Raw genomic sequence first — 15,128 nt, 5'->3', positions numbered from 1 at the left:
CTATACTCCCAGAAAATGGTGATGATAATTGAATTAGTATAATAAACATAATAGAACATTAAAAGATACTACAATAGCATATTCATAAAGTAATAATAGAATTTCGGCTTCAAACACACATATATACGAAATCTAAATTAGTAATAGATTGTTGAAATTATTTTTATTATCACTACTAGCGTGGATGCCCGGCGTTGCCCGGGTCTTTGGAGGTGTGTGTTGAGCAAAAACAAAAGTGTTAGTAGGAAGGCAGGCTCGAACTCGTACCCTGAAGAAGGAAAAGAACGGGAAAACACGCGACGTCTTTGCTGTTATGACTACCGCCAAACCGGAGTGGCGTCGGTTTAAATTAAAGCTAGACAATCAAAAAGAGGGGATGACTTTCGAAAATATAGGCGAAAGAAAGCAACCCCTCTCTGTAGAAAAGTGCCCAGTTGAGGGTGAAGAAATTAATGTTTTTAGCCAATTTTTCGGTATTTGTCGTCTGAAGGGTCGAGCTTCAAAGCGATACTAATCTTGTGAAAATCCGTCGCCTCTGTCGAAGGTTTTAGGCATACATGCAATCATACATACATACATTTATATATTAGTAGTTCAAAATTTCGTCCCAAAGCAATTAAAAAGCTTGCCCTATCTCTGAATACTCTTTATGTAAAATTTCAAATGTTTAGACCAAAAATTGTCTGAGTAATTTGGTAGAGACCGCAGAGGTCACTTTTTTAAACTTTGACCCCTATTATGACCCCTTAACAGCCAAATTTCTGGCCGAAAACGGATTACAAAGATTTTCCCAAATCTCAGTGCCCTGTATATCAAATTTCGAGTCTGTAGACTGAAAATTGAAAGAGTTATTGCATAGGGAAATGTACACAGACAGACACACGGACACACAGACAGACAGACAGAAAGACAGACACGTTCACTTTTATAGATATACTACCATGGGTGCCCGGCGTTGCCCAGATGTTTGGAGGTGTATGTTGAGCAAAAAAAAAAAAAAATGGTCAATTTTTTTTTAAACTTTGACCTCTATTATGACCTCTCAACATTTATTGTTTTGGGCTCAAATCAAGTTATTAAGTTAGATCCATGTTCAAGGAACCTATATCTAAAATTTCAAGTGGGTAAACCCCAAATTGTCGGAGGGGTTTGGTAGAGTTCTCAAAGGTCAAATCGTTGAATTTTGACCCTTTAACAGCCAAATTTCTGGCCGAAAATTGATCATATAGATTTTCCCAAATCTCAGTACTCTGTATATCAAATTTCGAGTCTGTAGACTAAAAATTGGCAGAGGCATTGCGTAGGAAAATGTACACACACACACACACAGACACGTTCACTTTTATAGATATACTAGCATTTCAGCCCGGCGTTTCCCGGGTATTTTGAGGTGTATGCTGAGCAAAAACAAAAACAAAGGGTTAATTTTTTTACCTTTGACCCCTATTATGACCCCTTAACATTTATTTTTTGGGCTCAAATGAAGTTATTCGGGCTCAAATGAAGTTATTTGGGCTAAGTTATATCTACGGAACCTATATTTAAAATTTCAAGTGTTTAGACCACAAAATTCTCGGAGGAGTTTGGTAGAGTTCTCAAAGGTCAAATCGTTGTACTTTGACCCCTTAACAGCGAAATTTCTGTCCGAAAACCGATCACATCGATTTTCCTAAATCTCAGTACGCTGTATATCAAGTTTCGAGTCTGTAGACTTAAAATTGACAGAGTTATTGCGTAGGGAAATGTACACAGACAGACAGATACATAGATGCACAGACAGACACACGGACACACAGACACGTTCGCTTTTATAGATAGATAGATAGATAGATAGATAGATAGATAGATAGATAGATAGATAGATAGATAGATTAAACAAAAATATATACGTATACATAAATATATATGGAAACAATTTTTCGTTTACTGTAAAGATTTTACGCAAATATTATACAAGTATAAATCATGTAGATTATCTGCATAAATATAATTACGCGTAACAGTTAACTCCAGATGATCATCCCATAAGAAACCCGAAAAAACTAATAGGGAATTAATTACAATGAATGTTTAAAAGAATATGCAAATTAGCTAGATTGTTTGCTAGTGAATGCATTTCTACAACCCATATATAAGAAAATTGTACTTTCGTTTTAAATAAATAGAAAAGAGGGGTTTTAATATGAATATCAATACACACAAAAGAAAACCGAATTTATAGGAGTATAGATAGATAGATAGATAGATAGATTGATATTGTTTCTTCGCGTTTTTCATAGTGGTTATAAGGTCGCATATTTTTAGTAATGTATCACAGCGCATACTTCTAAAAGAAAAGGTAATCTCAGTATAATAAAGACACAGAATAAATACTACAATACCTCCCGAAGAAAAAGAATGAGATAATGCCTGGGAGAATGGTATCATGAGCGGACATATATCTCAACTATACTCCAAGTATTAACGTCATTATTAACACTTAATTTTATATTTTAATTGAATATCAACAATTACTTTTAAATTTTAATTGAATATTAACAATTATTTTTAAATTTTAATTGAATATTAACAATTATGTTTAAATTTTAATTGAATATTAACCATTACTTTTAAACCTAAAGACAATAGTATTTCATGCTTTTGTTATAATCACTGGTGGTATGGAGATTCGAACCCATTCAAAAAGTTATTCTTAATTCCATAGTCTTGCATCGTAGCTGATGACCATCCATCGTCAATTAACACACAAAAATTAAGAAATTAAGTGCATATTAATGCCAAATACGCGGGCATACATAGTAAACAGTCAGAAGAGTATTCAACGATCAGAATGTTGCATTTATGCAGAAATTGTCCTCTTTCTCTTGATTCCCTTAAGAAGGTTCAACTTTAATTCCTTAAAAGTGGTTTATAACTAAAATATTTCAAAATAAATCCTAATTTTTTGTATACTTAGAGACGCTGTTATATGGTAACGTAATCATCCGTGTGAGAAATGATAATAACTCGGGAGATTCGAACTCAGTCACAAAGTCACTCTTGACTCTTACATTTTACTTCAAATCTTTTGCATTTTACTTCAAATCGCCAATTAACAAAAGGAAATTAAGTGCCTATGAATGCCAAATCCGTGGAAATACATAGTAAAAATTCAGAGTATTATACCATCGGAATATATATATATACTGATAAATTGTCGATTATATAAAAATACTTAAAATATACGTCGAGATGTCTTTCAACAATACATTGTCAAGAGAAAACCTCGGCGATTACGATTAAAAACATAAAAGCAATAGTAATTATCATTTAAAAAAATATAATTATTACAAACGTAGAGTGGGGAAATAGAAGAATGGGCAAGGAATACATATATTGTAATTTAAGGAATATGTTCGGACGTTTACTAAGCATATCTGGGCACTCACTAATTCAGGAGTCGGCGATCGAGCAACATTTGCTCGACCAGAAATTGTGTGGAGATGCCTATTCGGATAGTCGTTTTCGTATCGTGCACAGAGTTCGCTCTAAACACTTACTGAATATTTTGGAGGCATTGTGTGTCACGATGCGTAAGCCATCGCTCTGTATGCAGAAAGAGCTCTCACACAAGTTGAAATTATTAAAAAAGCTCTATTATATATATATATATATATATATATATATATATATATATATATATATATATATATATATATACATATACTGCGAAAGCAAAATCAAGACTTCAAAAAGGGTGTGGATGGCAACAAAAAAGTGTATTTCATTTTACGTTACAATTGTTTCTATGTCCAGTCGAACAATTTCAAACATTATATCGTTTGAAAATTTTTCCAAAACCAGCATTTCTTCAGACTTTATGAATAAACACACTTTTGGCAATAGAACATTTTTGAAGAGAAAGAAAAAATAAAAAATTCCCTTAACAGGAAAAGCATGTGAGAAACATTTACCTTTACTGTAGCTACGGAAAAGCCCATTTAAATATTAATATTTAGAGATTGATATTTAAATATTAAGCCGCACAAAATATAGGAAAGAAAAGTGTTTTTGTTCTTTACCTGCATTTGAAGCATTGTGTTTATTGAAAATTTTTCTTTTTTACTTTTTCTTGACCGAAAGCTAAAAACAACGCATATTTTATATATAAATAAATCTATTTATTTCTATATATACGTTCTTTTTAGCTTTCAAAACGTATCCATTTATATACGTAATTATTTTCAATTTTCAAATAACACAATGCTTCAAATGCAGGTAAAGGTATTTATTATTTTATCATTATTACCAACAATGGAAGAGTTTGCTTTAAACAAATCAAATAAAAAAGACAATTAAAAGAATCGTTTTGACATCGGAAAATCGGTACAATTTTTCCCGATACCGATATCCTCAATTATTTCGATTTTTGCGATTCCCGATTCCGATTTCGATTAACCACCCCAACACAAATATATATATATATATATATATATATATATATATATATATATATATATATATATATATATATATATATATATATATAAGCATATATATATATATAAGCATATATATATATAAGCATATATATATATAAGCATATGGATCCTCATTTTATTATTGTTCTAAAGTTCTCCAGGCATCAGTTAGTTACTTCAATTATGAAAAGAGAAATCGTGTACAAATAAAGTTGAATAACAAAATCTCAGGATATTTGAAAACGTTTTTGCAATTGAAATGTCATGTTTTAAATATTGCTATAAAACAAATAATAAAATTTTCAAAGCAAAACGTGTGCTGGATAAATTCGAAACAAGAAGTGTCCGCCGGCCAAGCGGTTGGATTTTGGAATGTTTAAATTAGTCAAGGATGTGAGCTTTACGAGTCAACAGTGGCGGATAATTGGCCGTGTCTCTGATGCAACATTTTATGCTCTTTTTGTTTTCGTTGATTCTCCGTACTTTTTGACATTTGTTCGTGAAAATATTTTCTAGGAATAAATTGGAGGAAAGACAAACGATGTTTTAGGATTTAGCTACAGGAAATAATTCTGCAGAGAATAAGAATCGAATCTAACCGCAGACGGTGTCCGGGTGCAGTAAAAACATTAAAAATAAGCTTTTAATAATTGTATGTAATATACTTGACTAAATAAAAAACATTAAGTGAATATAAGCAACTGAAAAGAGGATATTTGTTGAAGAGTTTGGAGAGAACTGGACCAACCTTAGCAGAGCATTTTTGATAGTACAGCTGGGATGAAATACGGTCCATGTGCTTTTGGGGTGTCTAGGTTTTTTATGATATCATTAACTTGAGATGAGGTTATTTTCAGTTGGTTAGTTGATTGTTTTTGTTTTACGGCATATCAACCCTTTTGGGTCATTTAATGCCAAATCCAGTGATTTTGAAGAAAAATTTTTTAATACAGTATATTTGTTTTTTAAGTTGGTTTCTATTTAACCCATAGTTGGGACCCTAACAGGTACTACCACTCCTGATCAGAGTGGACCTGGGAGCAATGGCAATTAAAGGGTGGCTCCACAGTCCCCAAATCCCACAAGCTGGGGCCTCACCATCGGATATAGTTTAAGGGCATATCCAGGACCAGGTTATTTTCAGATCATCTAGTGTGGTTTCAGGGAGGAAGTGGTTTGCTGGGTCCAAAGTAGAGTTTAAGGCAAATTGACGGGCAAGCATGTTGGCTTTCTGGATTGCCGTGCAAACAACCTCATGATTGTTAGGTAATGGGGGAATTGGTGATTTCCCATTATTTACTAAACTATTGTAGATTTTCCAGAAATCACGTTTCTAATTTCTGCACTTCAAAGGTTTCCGTATCATTTCTTCTTAGCTGTCGCTACTTCTTTCTTATAATTACTTCTACCTTTTGTCTGTTTGTACAGGACTTATGCCGGACAAATCCGTGGTATGCATGTTGCTTCTGCACAAGTAGGAGTAAACCATTGGGAAGAGTGGGGTTTGCTATAGAAGTTCCGTGTGGGAACATGTGCTTAAATTGCTGCTTTTAACCATTCAGTGACCTTAAATTATATCCAGTGGTGAGGCCCCAGCTTGTGGGCTTTGGGGAGTGTGAAGCCACCCTTTAATTACCATTGCTCCCAGGTCCACTCTGACCCGGATTGGTAGTACCTGTTAGGGTCCCAACTATGGGTTAAATAGAAACCGACGTGAAAACAACAAATATATTCTATTAAAAAATTTTCTTCAAAATCTTTGGATTCGGCATTAAATAACCCGAACAGAGTTGATATGCCGTAAAACAAAAACAACCAACCAACCAACTTAACCGTTCAGTGGTCTCATTTGAGCACTGTTCTGCAGGAAGAGAAAAAACATTTCCCCTTGTGACATCTCAGATGTGATCTCTAATGACATCCCAGTCAGTCTTATTGCTGTACCTTGTTGCTTTGAGGAATGGCTCTTCAACTTGGGGACAATAATTTAGAGTAATGTCTATTATTATCACAGCAAGATCAGTATTCCCGAGCGGGCAATGGGCGTTTGTTCCACAATCTTCCGGAATTGTTGTCAGAAATAGATCCAGAAGTGAGGTTTGCTGGTGCTGACGCTCTGGGAGACAGGTTGGGAATGTTACTGTCTGTGTCAAGGAATGGGGTGTAGAAAAGTTATGGATGGTGCTACCAACTGCGTCTGTATAGTTAGAGAAGCCAAGTCAATTATTGTGGTGGGCGTTAAAGTCACCAAATACATGTATTTGGGTGTTAGTATCAAGGGAGAATGCTACATCTATGCTGTCAGAGACATGGTTGATTATAGTACAGTCCTGGGTCGAGGGACAGCGATAAAGAAAATACAGGTTGTTGTAAAGTTAGTTTAAAGCACATGAAGGACTGATCATCTAATTCTAGTTTAGATTCCTAATCATGGGGAGGGTGTTACGAATATAAACTCCAAGTCCATGCGTGTGTCTGTCAGAGTCATTACGCCAAAATGGAAGATAACCAGACATGCTAAAGATGTTAGAGGGGATGGAGGAGTGCTAGTTATTTTACTGCTAAGATATCTGGGGAGTTTGCAAGGAGAAATGCTTCCACATAATCTAATTTAGTTCTAAATCCACGGATATTTGCAAATGCAAGCCTCAAGGGGAAAGACGGACCGTTATTCAAGTGTATGCTTGGTTTGATTGTAATTTTGAATTGAGCTGTCATTTCATTTTATTTTGTAGTTTCATTTTAGGGTGAGATGTGCTAAACAAAGGGATGCGCATAGCTACCATCATTCAACACAAATTGACCACCAGCCGACTCCTCATCCACAGGAATGTGGCCTCGGGAATGCCCACCAGAGATGAAGGCAGGGTTCTTTTCTATGCGCGACATGGCACTACAAGTATCCCGATATTATACAACTGATGATAGAGCAGTCGCCCTAAGCGCTACTAAAGAGTTAGGGCTTCTGTACTGTCAGTTGGAAACAGCAGCCAGTAACTGTCAAACCTGTACCATCAAACCTGTCAGACAAGAGTGGCTCAGTCAAATCATGTTAGCACAATGGTAAACAAGCACCAAAAATGGGACGAATATAATATAATAAGAAATAAGAAATCTGCATTAATCAAAATATTATATTTAAGCGTATTTTACGACCGAGCAATGCCGAGCTGCCTGCTAGTTATTAATATTTCCATGTGCCACGTCCTTTAAATTTTTATTTCTACATCTTTTTAATATTCTTACAGCTTGCCTTATTTGAATTATTGCTGTTCTCATCTTAGATATTATTTGCTTCCACCGATGTAAATTCCGACCTTGTTCAGGTACATATTGTCGAACTTGAGAATGTTCATACCAAACGTTGGAATCTGTACGAAATTTCGAACTGAACACTTTGTTTAGATTTTCCCATTAAATCAAGCGAATAAAAGTCTTAAACAATTCTTGATTATATTTTCAGTATCGTTTGTACTGGGAATTGAACCTTCAACCTCCAGAAGACTATGATTATTACTTAGTAGTTTAACCGTCGCGCTACGGGTAAATATGGAGAATCCTCATCTAAAAAAGAATCCGAAAAAAAGTAGCCGCATTACTATTCACAAGAACGATTATGATAATCACAAGACACAGTCTGTTTTTATAGTCTTTGATCATGTGATGTCTGAACGATAAGTTTTGATTGTTCCGTGTGTACATAGCAAAATCCCATAAAATCGTTACAATTTGGATATCTGTAACCGGATCTTTGTTATGGCCATACAAATTGCTGGCAGTTTGCTTCACACAAAAATTACAGATCTCCGAATGCAGATATTGATCCACCCTATCATGTCGAATTTTGTATTTGATGGACGTCAATATCGGACATCTTATTACAGTATGGCAAATTGTTTCTGAATATTCATCACGTACTTTCGTGGTCAATCCCATGTATCATAATTTCGCTGGATTAGCTCAACTTAGCTGGATTATTATTCGACTTAGCAAGCAGGGGTCATCTGCAGCAAGAATATACATCAACCTTCCTCTTTTAATGCAGCACTAAATAACAACTGATGCGGCGGTAATGTTGGCTAAGTGGTTATTAACACGGACTTAAAACTTGGGTGTGCCAAGTTCAAATCCAGTTAATTCTTCAGAAACACTTTCATTTGACTCCACATCTGACCTTGAGTCTAACTGTCTGTGAAATAATGTAAATAAAATGACCACTGATGGATACGAATTTTAGTCATTCACTATTATTTTAAGGAATAATGCTTAATAGAAACTATATCCTCAGAAAAATGGACAGTAAATATCTTATTGCTGGTGCAATTCTCTACCTGCATACGAGCGAAGTGCGTCCAAGGATAGAGTACTGTTGCCACATCTGGTTAGGAGCTATTAGAAAGATCTTATCCTACACTGACAGAGTTCAAAATAGACTTGGTAAGTGGGAAATGCCCTTTTCTCTTCCCACAACAGAGACGCTGTAAGCCTGTTTCTCTCTCTCTCTCTCTCTCTCTCTCTCTCTCTCTCTCTCTCTCTCTCTCTCTCTCTCTCTCTCTATCTCTCTCTTGGATAGGCTTAAAAAAAGAGTCTTCGATCTAATAGGTCCCACTTTGTCAACTAAGCTCCAATCCCTGTCTCATCACCGCAATGTTGCCTATCTGCGCCTGTTTGACAAATATGTTAATGAAATGTGCTCTGATGAATTCGTTGCACTTCGACGTATATATCCCCAACAAACCCGCTAAGCAACAAAATTACACCCCTTCACTGTTGAGGTTCATAAATGCCAGAAAGCTTTCTACTCTAATAGTTTTTCCCCCTCGAATAGCTAGACTTTGGAATTCCCTTCTTGCTACCTGCTTCCTTATCTGTACTGATATGCAGAAGTTTTAATGTAATATAAACACGCATCTTGTTAATCTTTTTAGGCATGGTCACAAATAGTAGCCCCTTACATCCAAGTGACAATATGGCTTGTTAGACGTGAATGTGGTTAAAAAATATATATGGGAAGATAGTTTCGTGATGTTACAGATTGGGGTCCTACGATAGCGAGTAAGTAAGGTTAAGTAAGTATATGTGCAGATGGGGAAATTAAAGCAACTAACTATATATGAAGATTAGGAATTGATATATACACAAATTAAGAATTTGAAGTCAAATAAGGAATGTACAGCAAGAATTACACAATTGCCTAATTTCAAAATCGGTCAATTTTGATAGAACAATGGCGAGTGCTTTTATATGGTACTAGCGGAGGTACCCGGCGTTGCCCGGGTGTTTGGAGGTATGTGTGGTGTTAAATAAAAAAGAAACCGCGGGGGGGGGAAGTTGATAGGATCGAACCCGAAGCCTTGAGGCGAAGTTTGAAAATAAAATCGGCCAGCCAGAATGAGTTACTGAAAGATGTTTGAATTTATTTAAGTAAGAACCAAATTGACAGGTGCGCGCACGGAAGTCGTAGAGCAATAGCTATTCTTCAAATGAGGTCAATGACTAGGTTTGTTTGTTATAAGCGAAGTAAAAAAAGAAAACAAAGTTAAAACATAAGCGGGGGGGTAATCAAAACATCGAAAAAAAACACCAAAAAAAACTAACGTAAGGCAAACGAACGATGTAAGCCTGTTTCGATATTAAAATTTTTTAAATCGGTGGGTACCCGGGTGTTTGGGGGTGTGTGGTCGGGGGTGGATAAGCGAAGTAAAAAAAAAACAGAAAAACGAACGTTACGTGAAAAAATGGCTTAAATAACACTGGTTCAATATTTAAATTTAAAAAATCGAAAAAAAAAGACATCTCAAACCATGATTCGAACCCAAAACGTTTAGATAACGAACCAACGCGCTAACCAACTGAGCTTACGCGACGTAAATGAAATTTACGCAGTTTTTCAACTATTTAAAATAAATCAGGTCATGACGTCATCTGACGCATGCGTAGAACCGGTCGTCGTCACGAGAGGACCGTTTTTGTAGACCCCCTCTGTCGAAAATTGTCGATTTCAGGGTGAAATAATTAACGTTTTAGGCCAATTTTTCGAACGAAGGATGGAACTTCAATATGATACCGAGTTTGTGAATTTTCGTCGTGTCTGTCGAAAGTTTTTAGCGGACACACAAACACATATACAAACATACAAACACACATACATACATACACACATTTTCGCTTTTATATATATAGATTAGATTCATAACCGATTATCGAAAGCTATGAATGTTTAGAGAAAAAACGCCACAACTTAAATATAAGTAACGACTCATGGTTGAGCAGAAGTTGGAGACAGTTGGAACAGAGTTGAAGAGAGACTTGGTTTTTACATCTGGGAATCCCCAAGGACGTTACGACCTCCTAATGTAATCAATTGGCGTCTGAGAAACGGAACGAATATTGTGGTAGAATTTGGGCCTTAAGAAATTACACAGCGGCTTGCGACTCAACTGAAATTATATATTAAATACAAATAAAACACGACTTCTTGTTGTAGTTTTACATGGTATTCGATCGGAAAAGTCTTTATTGCAGCGTCCATAAAACGAGTAGGAACCAACAGTCAAGCGCCGACTAAAACAAAGGAAATAGTAGAATCCAGGGGATGGGCATGTAGAAATTAAGAGAATATGTCTGTCTATTTATCTTAATAATGATGAATCAATGCATGCACTTGAGACTTTGTCGTCACATGTATAAACACGTATTAAACCAGCTTATGTTACACAAAAAAGATACCACATTACCCTTTAAAAGAGGAGATAATGCTAGTGGGGTTGGTATCATATCAACGGAACAAATACTATTCTATTCCCTTGAATTAAACATTAAAAATAGTACAATTAATAAAAGTAATGATATAGTTTTGATTTCTGATAAACACTAAATTTCTATTATTATTATTATTATTATTATTATTATTATTACACTAACTAGGCGTTTTCACACGAGGCATTATCAGTTATTGCTCACTAGCAATAATATTGGTGCTCCCCGGAACTTGAATGACAACAAGTCTCCCTAAATTTCCAGTTAACTACGCCTTTTTTAATAACTGCTGCAGATTATCCGGTATAAAAGCAGTAGCCGTTTACCATTGAGTTCTCACTAATAATGATGGTGGCTTTTCATTGTATTTTATGTGACAACAAGCCGTTTAAATGTTCTATTAGTTTCACACCCTTACTACGGGAAATTTGGTTGGTGCTTTTTCTCCTACGTCTGATGATACCACGTGAATGTCCTTTTGCATAATTTATTATTATTATTATTATTATTATTATTATTATTATTATTATTATTATTCATTAGGAGTTACATATAAGTAATTACCAATGATTGCTCACTAGCAAAAACATGTGTTTCCTGAGTCTAAATGGCAAGATTCATAGCATTCTTTGCTACTGTCGATATCAGTTGCAAGTGATTTTGTATTATCACGAAAATCGTTTACCGTTAGTTTCTAGAAGACAGCGACCAATGGCTTTCTCTGGAATGTGTGTGGCAATAGCCTCTGTACCCATCCAGTCAAGTTTTGAATAGTGCTTTCAAAACCTTCACAGCCGTTTAGTATGGTACTAACCGATATTAAAATTACTGCGTTTTGGAAAACCTGGGCTGTTTCAAATGAAAATCTTTTTATTGCAAAAACATCAAAACATGTGGTATCAATTCCTTCTTAATATATTCCATCTATAATTCTCAGTCTGCTTATGAAGTAATATTATATGTAAACGTGTGATTAGAAATTGTAAGATAGTTATTGCAGCTGTTTTCTTAATATTTCGACTAGTTTCACTGCTGTCATTGGTTTTCTGGTGTCAATTTTTCTTGTGATTCTAATTTGTCCTCGTATTTTTCCAAGCAATTCCTTGTGCTTCTCCAATAAAAGATCGTATTCTCTGGAACTAGTGATCTATCTATTTTGGTAACCATTGAAAATTATTTTGCGTTAATACAATAGCCGTTTACCATTAGTTTCTGGTTCTCAACTATCGTTGGTTTTCTTTGAAATTTGAGTTGCATTAAGTTCCTTTAAAGCTCTAGTGCTCTATGAACTCTTTCATTGAAGATCTAGCTGGTGATCTACCTCCACTCTTGTACCATCTTCTTTGATTGTTCATGTACTTTATATAATACTAACCGAGTCAGGTATCACCACATGCATTATTATTATTATTATTATTATTATTATTATTATTATTATTATTATTATTATTATGGATACGTAAAACGCTATTGATGATGAAGGTTGCTGAGAATGTGGTAGGGCTTTTGGATCTGGTGGCAGACGCCTCAACCATCTACTGTTTATGGATGATTTGAAGATGTTCAGTAGAAATGAAAAGGAAATGGAGAGACTGGTAGAACTTGTAAGGACATACTCTTAAGACATCGGGATGGAGTTTGGGATTAGTAAATGTGCGGTGCTGGTGATGAAAAGAGGAGTAAAGGTTCATTCGAATGGAATAGTGCTGCTAAATGGAGAAATCATGAAAAAAAATAGAAGATACAGGATATAAGTATTTGGGAGTGCTGGAGGTTGTAGGTATCATGAAGAGAGAAATGAAGGAGAAAGTCAGGAAGGAGTATCTTAGAAGAGTGAAATTAATTGCAAAGTCGAAACTGTATGGAGAAAACCTAATGAAAGCAGTGAATGCATAGGCAGTCAGTGTTTGGAGATACATTGCGGGAATTTTAGAATGGTCTGACAAAGAGTTGCATGTCATGGGTATCAAAACAAGAAAAGTTTTAGCAATGTTTGGTATATTTCACATTCGAAGTAGCGTAGCAAGGCTGTATCAAAAGAGGAAAGACGGTGGGAAAGGATTGAAAAGTGTAAAAGATTGTGTTAGAATCGAGGAGATGTCATTGAAGCAGCATGTGGTTAGAAGTGAGGAGTGGATGCTTAAGGTTATGGCCAATGAAGTTGAGGTATGTGAAACCAAGGCTGATTATGTGAAACGTATGGATAGAGAAAGGGCAGAGGAACTGGCTAGGAAGAAAATGCATGGAAGGTTCTTCCAAGATATAGCAGAAGTGGCTGGTGAAAGATCATGGCAATGGCTTACAGCTGGATATCTGGCTAAGAGTACAGAAGTTTTTGTTTGTGCAGCACAAGAGTAGGCATTAGGAACACGACTGTTCAAAAAAGTTGTTCTAGGAGATGAAGTTGCTGCAGAATGCCGGATTTGTGGTAAGAACTCAAAGTCAATTGCGCACCTTGCAGCAGGGTGTAGTGGACTGGCCCAGAGAGTGTACCGCAAAAGACATGATCGCATTAGACTCCGGATATATTGGGAGGTGTGTAAGAAGGTTGAGGTGAAGTGTGCTGGAAAATGGTTTGAGGAGGTGCCTGATGAAGTGAAAACAAGTGAGCATGACAAAGAGGTATAGTGGGACAAAAGTGTCATAACGACCAAGCAATTGGAACATATAATCTTCCGGATTTGGTCGTCATTGACAAAGTCTCAAAAAACTGGCAGATTGTAGACTTTTCAGTAGCCTGGGACAGGAATGTGAGAGAGAAAGAGAACGAGAAGTGGAGCAATTATGTATGCTCTATTGGCCTTGGAGATAAAGCGTATACACGGGGTTAAAACACAAATAATACTGGTCGTAGTTGATACACTAGGAGTAGTATCAAGTCGTCTGGAAGGACAATTGAAAAACTACAAATCCCGATGTTTTAGGTGGCCTTCAGGCCTCTGCAATTGTAGGTACCACCAACATCCTTAGAAAAACCATTGATGTTTGAAGCTTCTGGTTTGGAGCCGGGAGTGAGAAAAATCCTCTGGAAATGAATCCCATCCCTTTCCAGTTTGGGGTGAAAACTGAATAAAAAAAAAAAGTGCATTTGCAGTCTGTAAAATTTCTTCTTTCATCACGTTTTCTCGTATTTGTTGAAAATAAAATTTGTCTTGAACCACAGAATTCAATTCAGCCGACTTGAAAATCAATGCAGACAAAGTAAATGAAATCAAGAAAACTAGATTCTACTCATTTTTGAAAGTTTTTTTTTATTGTTATTACTTAGGTTTTGTGTTTATCTCATCTTTCGTGGATAAATTTTAAAAATGAGTATATCTTGATGAGATAAAAGAAAAAAAAAGAAAAAGAAGAAAACGAAGAAGATGATGGGTTTGTTTTTTGTTTGTTTTTATCAACAGTTTTCGGATTATTTAATGTCGAATCGAATAATTTTGGAAAAAGTATTTATGATTCGATCCTTTGCTTCTGTTGATATTTATTTATAATGTTGAGTTTGGATTTTTGTAGAGGAAATTTGCTGTTTATGATTTGAACTTTGTATAACATGATTGAGTTTTTCATTTTAGATCGGGAATCCAATATATTTAGATTACCTGATCTGGTAGGACAAAATGAACAAAAAAGAATAATAATAATAATAATAATAATAATAATAATAAGAAGAAGAAGAAGAAGAAGAAGAAGAAGAAGAAGAAGAAGAAGAAGAAGAAGAAGAAGAAAGTAAAAACGGAAGGGAAAGAGAACGGGAAGGTGTGACACAAAGTTAAGTCGTGCTGTTAGATATATGGCCTTTCTTCAGCGCTTGACAAAAATGGGCAACATCTTCATATAGCTATCTGAATTGAATTTGAGTGTCTTTTCAAATATGTTGGGTGGTGTTTCACGAGAAACACACCTAACGACCAT

This window comes from Euprymna scolopes, chromosome 18, assembly GCF_053919585.1.
Source record: "Euprymna scolopes isolate OS-2025 chromosome 18, ASM5391958v1, whole genome shotgun sequence".
NCBI lineage: Eukaryota > Metazoa > Mollusca > Cephalopoda > Sepiida > Sepiolidae > Euprymna > Euprymna scolopes.
Note: the sequence above shows the minus strand (reverse complement) of the source record.